This window comes from Lactuca virosa, chromosome 5 (assembly GCF_052849685.1).
Source record: "Lactuca virosa cultivar CGN04683 chromosome 5, Lactuca_virosa_CGN04683_v6, whole genome shotgun sequence".
Taxonomy (NCBI): Eukaryota; Viridiplantae; Streptophyta; class Magnoliopsida; order Asterales; family Asteraceae; genus Lactuca; species Lactuca virosa.
Genome location: NC_136430.1, coordinates 403,843,149 through 403,855,569, shown reverse-complemented (window position 1 = coordinate 403,855,569; position 12,421 = coordinate 403,843,149). Strand labels below are relative to the sequence as shown.

At 34.6% G+C, this 12,421-nt stretch overlaps 1 long non-coding RNA gene across 1 annotated transcript; it reads left to right on the top strand.

Moving 5' to 3' along the window:
• Positions 1-436: 436 nt before the first annotated feature.
• LOC145113180 (uncharacterized) lies at positions 437-1,082 on the top strand. Its single transcript, XR_013710741.1, has 2 exons — positions 437-551; positions 814-1,082. It is a non-coding gene; the product is annotated as an uncharacterized LOC145113180 (long non-coding RNA).
• The last annotated feature ends 11,339 nt before the right edge of the window (positions 1,083-12,421 follow it).

Below are 12,421 nucleotides of genomic sequence, written 5' to 3'. Positions count from 1 at the left end.
TATATTGATCAAAACATGGTTTGGATTTGTAGTGATCAAAAAGAGTCTTCCATCGTGTTGGATTTGATTATCTTGAGTTTTTGGATTTTTGCAGTGGTGACAGGCTCGACCATCATGATTACGAGTTGTCGGAAAAATTGCATGAAGTGCTCGGTCAGAACGTTTCCACAGTACTTAACAAAGATCAAAACATCATTTCTAGAAATGAGTTTCACGATTTAGATCCCCTTAAAGACATAAGCTTATGGGATTGTTGGGAGGATGGTAATTTACCATTGGTTAGTTTCAGTGAAGACTGTAAATCCGGTGGTGAGGCTACAGGTAGTTCTAGTGCTGCCACCACTGATCACGGTGGCCGAAAGGTGGCAAAGAGATTGAGACCATTGGAGTTTGAAGAGATAGCGAAGTACTTTGAGATGCCGATAATCATGGCGGCAAAGGAACTAGGGATAGGGTTAACATTGTTGAAGAAAAGATGCAGAGAGCTAAACATAAACAGATGGCCTCATAGAAAACTTACGAGCCTACAATCCCTCATTCAAAATGCCAAGGTAAATTACGATAATAACCTTCTATACATTACTCATGCATGCATGCCTGCACTTGGTAACCAAAGTAGTTTTGGTATTTTCTAAAATTTTAATTATTAGTTTCTTTATAACATAAACAATGGCCCTAGGCATATTCCACATCAATTCAATTGATTTACTACGATTTCCTGATTTATATTTATATAAACTTAACTCATTGTAAATTTTGTGAACTCACACGAAAAATATATTGCATCTACCTTTTTTTTTTAAAAAAAACTAGGAGTTGGGATTAAAGGAGGAGATAGAGACGTTAGAAGGGCACAAGAAGATGATGGAGAAATTGTCAGGTATGGAATTGACAGAAAGAACAAAGAAGCTTAGGCAAGCTTGCTTCAAAGCTATTTATAAGAAGAGAGGACTTAACAATCCTTAGTCCTTACCTTTTCTTTTAGCCATTTTGTTATAATTAGTGGATTTTAATCTACATTGTATGTGTTTTTCTCTTGATAGTTTGATACCCTTTTTAGTTTCATTGTGTTTGTTTGTCTATTGATTTTTTTTATGCAGAAAATTTTGTATAATTTGGGTATTATAGTTTGTATTATGTATTTAGCCATATTCTAGATTGCCGACACGACTACGCCAACGACTCTATACTAGAGGTCTATATAAATAGACTTATGAATTTAGTAGGAATAACTTGATTATAATCTTGTGATTTGTTCCATGTCTGATCCACTCCTAAGATTCACTCGACATGCCCCCAGTTACGTGTAATTAAAATTTTATTAGACTATTGATCCTAATGAGTCTACCCTAAGTCCACAACCAAACAAGGAACAAGTCAACTACGAGAAACACGCATATGGACTTGTGAGTTATTTGTAAATTGATTATGGAAATAAAGTTTTTAGACATTGTTGGGTAAAATAATTGTAAAACACTTGTTGGGCCATGGTTAGGAGTGTTGGGCACCTTTTGGGCTTTCCATGGTTACTAAATGTGAAACATGTAGCACCTGCGTGGGCCCCCACAAAACTAAGTTTTCACATGTCTTTCCCACTTCTAGGCCCATTAGAGAACTTAATAGTCCAATGAGTTGGCCATTTTGGAGTGTATCCTTTCGAATACGTTTGATAAGGTCGGGTATTTTGATGGCTCAAGAGTAATGTGAATGACGCGCTTTGGCCTATAGGTTTGGGAACTCTCGCCTTTGGTCCCCAGATAAGCAAACTGGTCCCTCGGTTGATTGGGATGTATACGAATGCTTGCCTAGTCAGGACTTTCGGGCTACCGGCACCTCCCCCTTCCAGTTACTACGCGTCCATTACTATGATCCTACCCAACTAGAGTGGATGACTTTGAATTTCCTATGAGCTTTAAGGAATATATATGTATATACATTTTTTTTTACCACTTGAATATGTGTGTGATTTTTCAGAGAAAGAGGAGAATATTCACCAGTGTATGCACACATATAAGTGTCAGGAGTAATATGTATGCACTTAAGGGAGCAATTAACACACAAAGGTATTCCTAGGATTTTCTAAGTGTGAATTGCATGCAGTTGTGTGTGCATTTTATAAACTAGCATACGAGAGGACCCTAGAGGCTATAGACTAGGTCAAGGCAATTAACCTAATTCCCTATAGTCAAGGGCTCTGATACCAATCTGTCACACCCCGATCCTTGTCGGAATCGATCGAGGCGTGATATATTGTTCAAAGTCTCATGACAACTATGTTATAATATGATTAGATTCAATTAAGTACCAAGTATGCAAACAAGATCCACAACATACAAATACAAATCCAAATACGAACAACATTTATTACATCAAATTTAAATAGTCTTGTGGATTTCTAAGGCACAACCTATTTTTCATCAACTTCATTCTTCAAATCTGCATCATGGGTAAAAACAGGTCAACTACGAGAGTTGGTGAGTAATCTAATTTTAGTAGAGAAAATTGTGAAGTTGAAACCTTTATAATTGGAAATTTGTTTTCTTTTGAAGTCAGCAAACAATTGTATTTGAGATAACGGTTTTATAAATCAAAAATTGATTAACAAATGATAACAACAACAATAAGTCCTCACCTTATATATACATATGTATATATATATATATATATATATATATATATATATATAGGATGGAGCATCTAATCATCATACACACTCAACCACGTGCGATCAATCACCTTAGCATCCCAAGGCGGGGTGGTCAACCCAATAGCGCTATTATTGTCCATAACGTACCTCAAGAATACGGGCATAGTCATGGAGATTAGACTAAAAATGATAATGCACTACAAGTACATGTAGCGTAAACAAACAATAGTTATACAATTAATGACTCACGTATAAATGTCCCAACAATGTCTCAATTGTGATAAAACAATAAAATGAAGTTGGAACATATTAGAACCACATGATACACCCCAAAAGTATTGAAAATTATAAAATATGGGGTAGATTACTCACATTAGTCCCAAAACGAAATGCGTGTGTCGTACGATAGACGGTTCGGGTCAAAATGGCATAGAACCTAATATGATTAATAGTTTTGGTTTAGGAACTGCTAAACGAGAATAGAGTACTAATACAAATAATTAGACACATATTCTTAAATTAGATGAATTAACAATAATTCATTTTGATTATAATATTAAGGTATTCATTTGTTAAATGAATTTTAAATTGAATTAATTACTTTGCATAATTAATTTATATTTTCAATTTAGGCCAGATTTTAATAATTTCTTATTAAAATAATAATTTGCCAAATTATAATTATTTACAAATTTTAACAATTATTTATATGAAATAATCATTAAAATGCATTTTTACATGCTTAAATACTTAGGAAAATGGTTTTAAATAGTACACAGTATTGAAAAATTATGAACTTATTAGGAAATCATTATTTCATACAATATTAATTACTGTAAAATTATTATATTTTTCTGAACTGTTTTAGTATTTATTTAATACTTTAATGATTAAACAACAACAAAATTCGGGAAAAATAATAAATGATTCCCAAAAATTCTGTAAAATTAACCATAGTTTTATAACATGATATAGAGCCCAGTGTATAAGTTTCGGATATTTGTGACTATGGGAAGTATTTTTTATATATTTCATTATTAATTAATCAATAAAATCATAAATAATAGTAAACAGTAATATAAATGCATGAAACTTCATAAATTATGTTTAATCAATATATTGGTCATCCCAGAATTTTCTCAGAATTTATTGAATGCAAAAGGTATTTTATGTGAATTATTGCCCTACTTTATTGCAATAATTATAGTAATTCAATAAAAATAAGTTATTTTCTGAAAATTTCCAGAACTTCTTATTTTATTGATGGGATTCTGAGAAAAATCAGGTTTATGCATAAAATGAGTTTTAGATATTTTGGTGGATTTAATTTGTTTCTTGTATGAATTTGAAACTTTTAACAACATACATTGATGAATGCTTCAAGAGGGATGAAGATTTGAGTATAATAGATTGTTCTTGGCTGGATTATGAGTATTTCTTGGATGAATTTCGAGATTGAGAGTGAGAGAAAGAATAGAGAAGGTTTAAGTGGTGAAGAGAATAATGTGTTGGGAGAAAAAAGAAAGGAAATTGGATGGGAGGTGTGAGTGGGAGACCATTGGAATAATCTTTTTTGCTTTTGGTGGTCTTCATAATTTCCCACTAACACAAGCATCTTTTACATAATTAATATAAGAGTTTTATAAAATTTAATGTAAAGTTTATAAAAATAGAGTTTTATAAAATTTAATGTAAAGTTTATAAAAATGGAGTTTTATAAAAGATGAGTTATTATTTGATTATAACAATCTACTTTGATTTGAAGTTTAATTATAGCATTCAAGTTTGATTCTTTTAAATTTAATTAGAGCATTATACTTTGATTTGATTTTAATATGGTATCATAATTTAATTTGATTATAGTTATAACGTTGTACTATACTATGTTGCTATAAACGTCAATTTATATCGTAGTGTATGGGTTTTGATCCTATTAGCGTCAAGTAATCTTGAGTAGGGTTTGAATGAGATTGAGAGAGGTTTCGTTTGTGATCTTTTTGAGTGTCCGGCTTCGCAACGCAAGGTCCATAGACCCCGTTAAGCCATGATTTAGTGTCCTACACAATCCCGATGATTGTGCAATAGTGTTTTATCGCTTTGGTTCATTGTTTAGCACTGTTAAGGCTAAGGAAAATCAAACACATGAACTTTCCAAATGATGTTTTCTCATTAAAATAGCGAATTGTACAGTGATTACATAACGTAAACCCTATCATACAAGGGTTAATGGAGTTGACCGGTTTGACTAGTTGACTTTGTTTGACTTTGACTTGACCGAAATTTGATGGTTGTCACACATGCCGGGTCGGGTCAAGTCTTACCAACTATAGTTATGGACTTAGACATTAATCCAACAGTCTCCCACTTGGATAAGTCTAAAACTATTATTGCGTATGACTTCAGGAACCGATCAGCAATCGTAGCTCTCAAAATCTTCTGTCGAACTCTGACGTGTTAACTGAACTCTGATCTTGTCAATGACTTGTCCATTAGATAAGGGATCATATATTCCTCCATTCTAGATATCATATGGATTGAGACATGGATTATCAATCATTCTCTCTGTCCATTTGTTGTTTCCCGATTTCCGATTCATGATGACTGACTGATTGAACAAATCAAATCAGTCCTGGCTTGGCCAAACACTCACATGTATCATCTTTAAATCATCGAGGGGCCCACAGATATCGCTTTTATCCCGAAGGTAAAAGGAATGGATAAACTTCGACTCATATGGCTTGTTCTACTACTTGTTGAATCATACACAAAGGCACGTTTTATAACATCGAGTTACCAATGCGTTTTCGTGCAATCAATGTATAACCAACTCATAGTAACAACTCATATCTCTAGGTTTGAAGAATATAAGATATTATCGTCTCATGATCACTCGTGATAAAATCCATGAAGTGATTCAAATGAGCGCGGGTTGAATCCAATACTCAGAACTTATGAGCACTCATGAGTGTTGTAGCACCACTTTGTCCACCAACTTGGACCTCTACAAACCAACCCATGACAGTCTTGATTCATATCTACTTCCAACATATGACCGACTGTGGATGGTTTGAATAACATAATCATTCAGGAAGAGCGACTTAGTTATTCTGGAAGTCAAAACATGCAAAGTGAAACACAAGAATAAATGAATCAAATGTGGTATCAAACCCTATGAATATAAATAAACACTTTTATTTATCACCATACTGATTACTCATTATTCATTGTTTCGGTTTTATCAACTTTATACTTGAATTTAAAACAATAGTTGTCCCATGCTCCAAGCATGTACACTATGTTTTCAAAACACTAGTCATGCCATACACCAAGTATGCATACTATGTTTGTCTATGATCTTTACTTTGTAAAATAGATCAATTGAACATCACTCCAATGATCCTCTTTTCACAGTCCCAAATCCTTACTGCAAATGCAAGAATTCCAAATTCATGCCATTTACTGAAATCTGTTAGATTCTAAACTTATATGCATTGATCCTCTTAATGATTATGCACAAAGTCAGAAAGACTTGACAACAATCATTACAGAGCATTCCAAAGGAGATCAGCTCCTTGGAAACATCCTTCTTTCATTAAGTTTCCTAATCTTACACAGATTGAATAATTTCTAACTTTGAAACATTTCCATATTCCATTTTGACTATCACTTCTGAACAAGAGTTGCCTCCTTACAGATTATGTCAATATGGTCCTTCCAGAATTAACATTATACTTCCAACTGTCCTTGAGCAACCAATCTTTGGTAAACCTTAGATTGTCCTCGACAATTGCTTAATCATTTTAGTCATATCCAATTCTAGACCTTTTCCCTTCATAATGCCCCAGGCATTTGGAAAATTTTAGAAAGGATGAATATAGCACATGTAATCGATCCTATATCCGAAGCATATGGGACACGATTCATGATGTCTCACATAAAGACTAAACCAGTCTTTTGCTATAATATTTCCATTTCAATTTGCCAAGTTCTCAAAATTCAGATTATGAAAAGGGATGCCGTAATCATAATCGAATTTTAGAACGCAAATAATGGACCCATATATAGAATTTCCTTATGTTGAGCCATTCCAACATGAAATTCATATATATATCCTTGATTAAATACGATTAAAATCTCAATCTAAGCTTTTAGAATTGAAATGAAGTATAATTTCCTCTCCCTTAATTATAGCAAAACAACCTTTTCAACCCCTGCAACCTCACGAATTGAAACTTTTGTTTTTTATAATTAACATTGTTAACTTGCAACCTTTGTCATAATTATCATGCTCCCACTAACATGATGATTATTAGCATAACACTTATGCTCCCACTAGCTTTGACATGTACTCAGAAATCAGCTGACTTTCTTACCAAAGTTCAAATTTCTGATACTAGATTGTTTTGATAAAACTTTATCAAAATCATACACCTCTCTTAGATAGCTCACATGTGTGTCTAAACAATTTTAGAACTATGAAAAGGGATGCCGTAATCATAGTCTCAATTGTTTAGACCTTTGCCACTTCTCACAAGTCCATGTTAGTGTGCCGGTAAACCACACACGCTCCACTAACGACTTTGAGAATGCAAATATCACAATTGCTATCTAGCTAAAATCTACTTAGTGAAAGTGTTTCCTCACCATCATTTTCATGAATCGGAGAGAAACCTTATGACACTTAGATTTAATAGTGTATGTGTTCTTATCCATGTGAATTTGTCAAAACCATAATCACAAGACAAGGTTAGTGACAAATCCAAACTCATATTGATTAAACTTGTGCAATCTTAAATTCTTGCCATTTGGCAGCTCAGGTGCCTGCCATTGCTTCCAAGTAGTTGTGCAACCAATTGAGAACTCTCAGAACTCCTATGCAAAGCCAACTTGAATAGGCAAAAAAATTTCAACACGATAGGTTATAAACCTCAAGTCGTGTGCTAGTGAAGGACTTTAGGTTTTATTCTTGATTAAGTCTTGAAACTTTCAAGAGCTTTAAGACTCCCACTGTCCTCTTGACATATAAGACTCCCTTGTCAAATATTCAAGAGATAGTGCGGATTCTTTATCAAGACTAACACTTTACACAATTGGCCTAAGTTGGTCTCTGTTTTATCCAAAACATCACAACTTACCAATTTCAAATGTACAAGAGTAGATAACCTTTTACTCTTACATTTGACTAGTGTTAACAAACCCTCTTTAAGATATGTCACTCAAGTTACAATCTTGGAGTATGACTCTAAGAATTGTTTTGGAACGAAGTATGACTCATCTTTTTGATTTAACCATTTCAACAATTCATGACTCCTCTTCTTAGTCATAAGAATGCACTAAGATGACTTTAGAGGACCAATTGTGATATGGTATCTTAATCATTAAGATGATCATAAACATGATACTAAAGTACTCTCCCATCTTTTTAGATTTGAGAAACTTTTATCTTTCTGCCATACTTTGATTCTTCTTATTCGTTCTGTCTCACATTGAAACTTCTCCAATGCTACAGACTTATACTTAAACTTATAAGTATAACCATATTTACTGAACTTAAGTAAATCATGACGAATAGTCTTCTTGATCTTTTGTGGTGGACTTGACCAGTGCACAAGAATGTGTACTCGATCCCTTAGTCCTTTCCTTATTCACATAAGGAATTAGTCTTAATTTTCCAAGCTGAAAGTTCTCATTCATCATACTATACAACTTGCATGATTCCAAGTTTCGGTCCAATTGAACCTTGGGTGATGAGAATCTTTCCTTATTTGGTAATATTAGACATTACCACAACCGAAAGAATCAAATCCATTTTTCCAATATTGCTATCAATGGAATCTTATAAGCAACAACTTTTCACAAATGCCATTGTAAGGATACTTAAAATAAATAAAATCAAAACCTTTTTCTTTTATTTTTAAAACTTTGCGGAAAAACTTATCCTTACAATCCATATGAAAACCTTGTTGTTATCTATTCCTAAGCAATATAAATATCATAACTCTTAAGTAATAGCCCAAAATTCTGATCACCGAACCATGCGATTGAAATCCATCTTCGCGATCAGAATCAGCATGTACTTAATAGAGTTAGACAATGGACTTTACCTGAAGTAGAGCCAAACTTATTGACTTTAACATCCTTAGGTAAATTTGGCAGCTTCGTAACCAATGCTCCTTCCTTTGGCAATAGTTACCTATGGACCCTTGAAAATGGGACTATCTCAGACTTCGCCTCTCTCTTTACCATTGGGTCAACCGAGTTGACTATGGCCGATCCCTTTCCATTGGGAAGAGAGAGCTTTGCTGGATATCCAATGTCATCATTGTCAATGTCCATAGCATTTTAGGAAGTTGATCTTAGCAAATAGATAAGATCATTAAGGGTCTTGTCTTAGTCTGTTTCATAGGATTCCCAAAAGAACTCACTATGTGACTTAGAAAGTAGTTGAGCCACCAACTTTCTCAAGACTTTGACACCCAACTCTCCCGGCTTGTCAATATGTGACTACATCTCCAAGATGTGATCACACCTAGACCTTGCCTTGCCAATAGGGCTTGAGTGACCTTAAACTTTTTAGGAACTTGTGGGTTAGGGAGAATAATTGGAGGAGGTGAAAGAAGTATGATATCCATGGGACATCATCTTCATTTAGGAAAGCTTGTTTCAAGAGATTTGGGAAGATCATAAATGTCTAGACCAGACATCTTTTTGGGAGATATTCAAGATAGTTGATTTAAAGTCCTTAATATGACACCCAATATGAAATATTAAGGCTAGGACCCAACAAACTATTTTATAACTTAGAAGAGGGATGCCGTAATCCAAGCTATAAAATATTTGAAGGTAGGTGAATGACGATTCACCAATTTCCACCATGAAAAACGAAATAATTTATTAGGTTTTAATTGGATTTGAAAGTCCTAGATCTTTGAGATTCATTGAACTGTTCAAAGGCATGTTTCAATCTCGAGTGTGCCCTTCAGGTTTTGTGACTGGGATGCCGAGGATCACAAAACAAGGTGTGAATAACCATGCAAATATACTTGGTACCCTTAATATTTACCCCTTAATCGATGTGCCGGTTAACCACACGAGCTCCACCGATACTATGATAAATATTAAGTTACCCTTTGCCTACTTTGTTAAATCCAGGTTAGTGTGCCGGTTAACCACACACGCTCCACTAACGGTTTAAACAAAGTGCAAAGTGTAATTTCATGGATTAGCACCTTATTCACATTTTCCTAAGTAACTAAGATTGGGAATTTATAAGTGTTTAGTTACTTAGTATTTATTATTAATACTTTTAATGAAGGGAGAATTATAGTCATTGTCCTACCCGTTCGGCTAACGACCCTCCACCAGTCAAGGAAGCGGTGGGTGAGAGTGGACACCCATTAAACTGCCATTTTATAGGCAGTAACCTTATACCCCCCTTATAGACCGGCTTCGTGAATGAGGCCTACTAACGGTAAGACTGACTTGCTCTTATACATATATTTATTATTAACTTATAATACTATAAAGTATAAGGGTTGAATTTTAACTTTTAAAATTCTAAGGGCTAACTTGGAATTAAAGTATTCATGGGGAAAACTTTACAAATTCCAAAACTTGAAGGCAAGTTTTGAAACTATTCAAAACTAATTAATTCCATAACTTATGAGTTTAAAGTAGTTTTAATTAAAAAAAAAACTCTTCAAGTTCCATAACTTGAGGACAAGTTATGGAAGACTTTAAACTAATTAATAATTTTTTTTTTTATTGTAACTTATGCAACTAATTAAGGTTACACTTTTTTTTTAATTTAATGAAGAGACTCTTGAACCTCCATAACTTGAGGACAAGTTATGGAGTCATAAAACCATTTAATTAGAACTAGACTCTTCATTTTGTAACCTTTGCCAACTTTTATGAGTTTTATGATTCTTAAATGTGACTTTTCATATAACTTGAGGACAAGTTACAAAAACACACTTTGGAATCAATTCTTAGATTAAAATGGATTGAAAACAACTATTTCACACAACTTTTCTATTAATCTAAGAACCTCATAAGAACAAGATAATTCAAATCATCAATCTTCAAGAAATTAGCATGCACATACAAACTAATGCAAATCTTGAAATTATGACAATTATCTTAGAAATTGGATTAGCATGAACATTACCACATCAAAAACAAGTTTATAAGTCCAAAAACATCTTAGGGTAATGTTCCTAGTCCAATTCCAGCCAAAACAATCGAATATATGCATCCAACTCGATTTTTAGCTACTTTTGCAAGTATAACAAGAAAACAAGCCTAGGCTCTGATACCACTGTTGGGTTATGAGCATTCTAACACTCCTAAGTGTACATGCAACCCTAAATACCTTGGATCTATGTTTTCTCTATTATACATACAATTATGAACATCCAAGGTATTATCCTAATCTAGCATACAAAATAATAAATATAACAAGATAGAATACATACCTCTTTGATGTAGAATGTCTTCATGAAGCTTGAGTGCCTAGTGCCCCAAGTGTGACACCTCAAATGGTTCACACAACACCAAATACACTTGGAATAACTTGAGAGAAACTTGAACACTCCTTGAAATCGTCTAGCCCTCACACTCACACATTAGTGCACGATTTCTTGAGCCATGGGATTCTTTTATATGGTGGCTATTAGGGTTACACCATGTAACTCATAACTTTACCCATTCCTTATGCTCCATGGATTTTAACCTCCATGGAGTATCCATGGGTCACCCCATGGACTTAGTCCAACATAAGGAATCTTGGATCACAAGCCCACATATATAAGAATGAATGATTTACACAATCAACCCATATATTTAATTAGTCTCCTTTTGATCACTTAATTAATTCCAAATTAATTCTTGATCAATACTAATTAAATAACCTTATTAATATATTAGAACTTATAATATATTAACCAACCTTAAGTGTTATTTCTCTCATTATAGTCTATCCAAATGCATGATGCCATGCAACCCAAATGGACCATGCCGGGTCGGGTCAAGTCTTACCAATTATAGTTATGGACTTAGACATTAATCCAACACCAACTGCTACGTGCAGTCAATCACAACCCCGTTAGGGCTCATCCAGTCCATATCGATGATGACCTTGTTCCCACACAATGGTATGGGAACCAAGTCTACCAGGTAGCGTTCCTCGAATAGCCTCAACACACAATCTCTGAAAACCTCTGATGCCCGAACTGATCGGTCGTCAGCAATCTCGACCACTAGAGGGCAATCTAACATGTCCGAAGACTCAGGGAACTTCTTGATAAGTGCAAGAGAGACAAATGATCGGGTAGCACCCGAATCGAACAACACCTAAACTGGGATACCGTTCACATGGAACGATCCTAAACAAAACACACAATATGCCACATAAATATCATAAACAACATATAATGAAAGCTAGGGAGAAGAAATCATACCCGTCACCACATTGGGTGCAACGCGTGCCTCCTCGGTAGTCAACTGGAAGGCTTGGCTCCTCACCAGTAGAGCCTCTGACTTGCCCTGCAGGCCATTAGTGATCCGCATGGTCGCTGGAGCTGGCACCACCACTGGCGCTGCCGCTGCTATCAATCTTGGGCATTTGGCCTTTTTATGGCCCTTCTGATTGCAATGAAAGCAAATCAGGTCTGATGTCTAGAAAGTGGGAGTAGGGGCAGTACAATCCCTGCCCAAGTGCCCAGTCTTGCCGCACTTGTAGCAGCCCGATGATCCCATTATACAAGCTCCCTC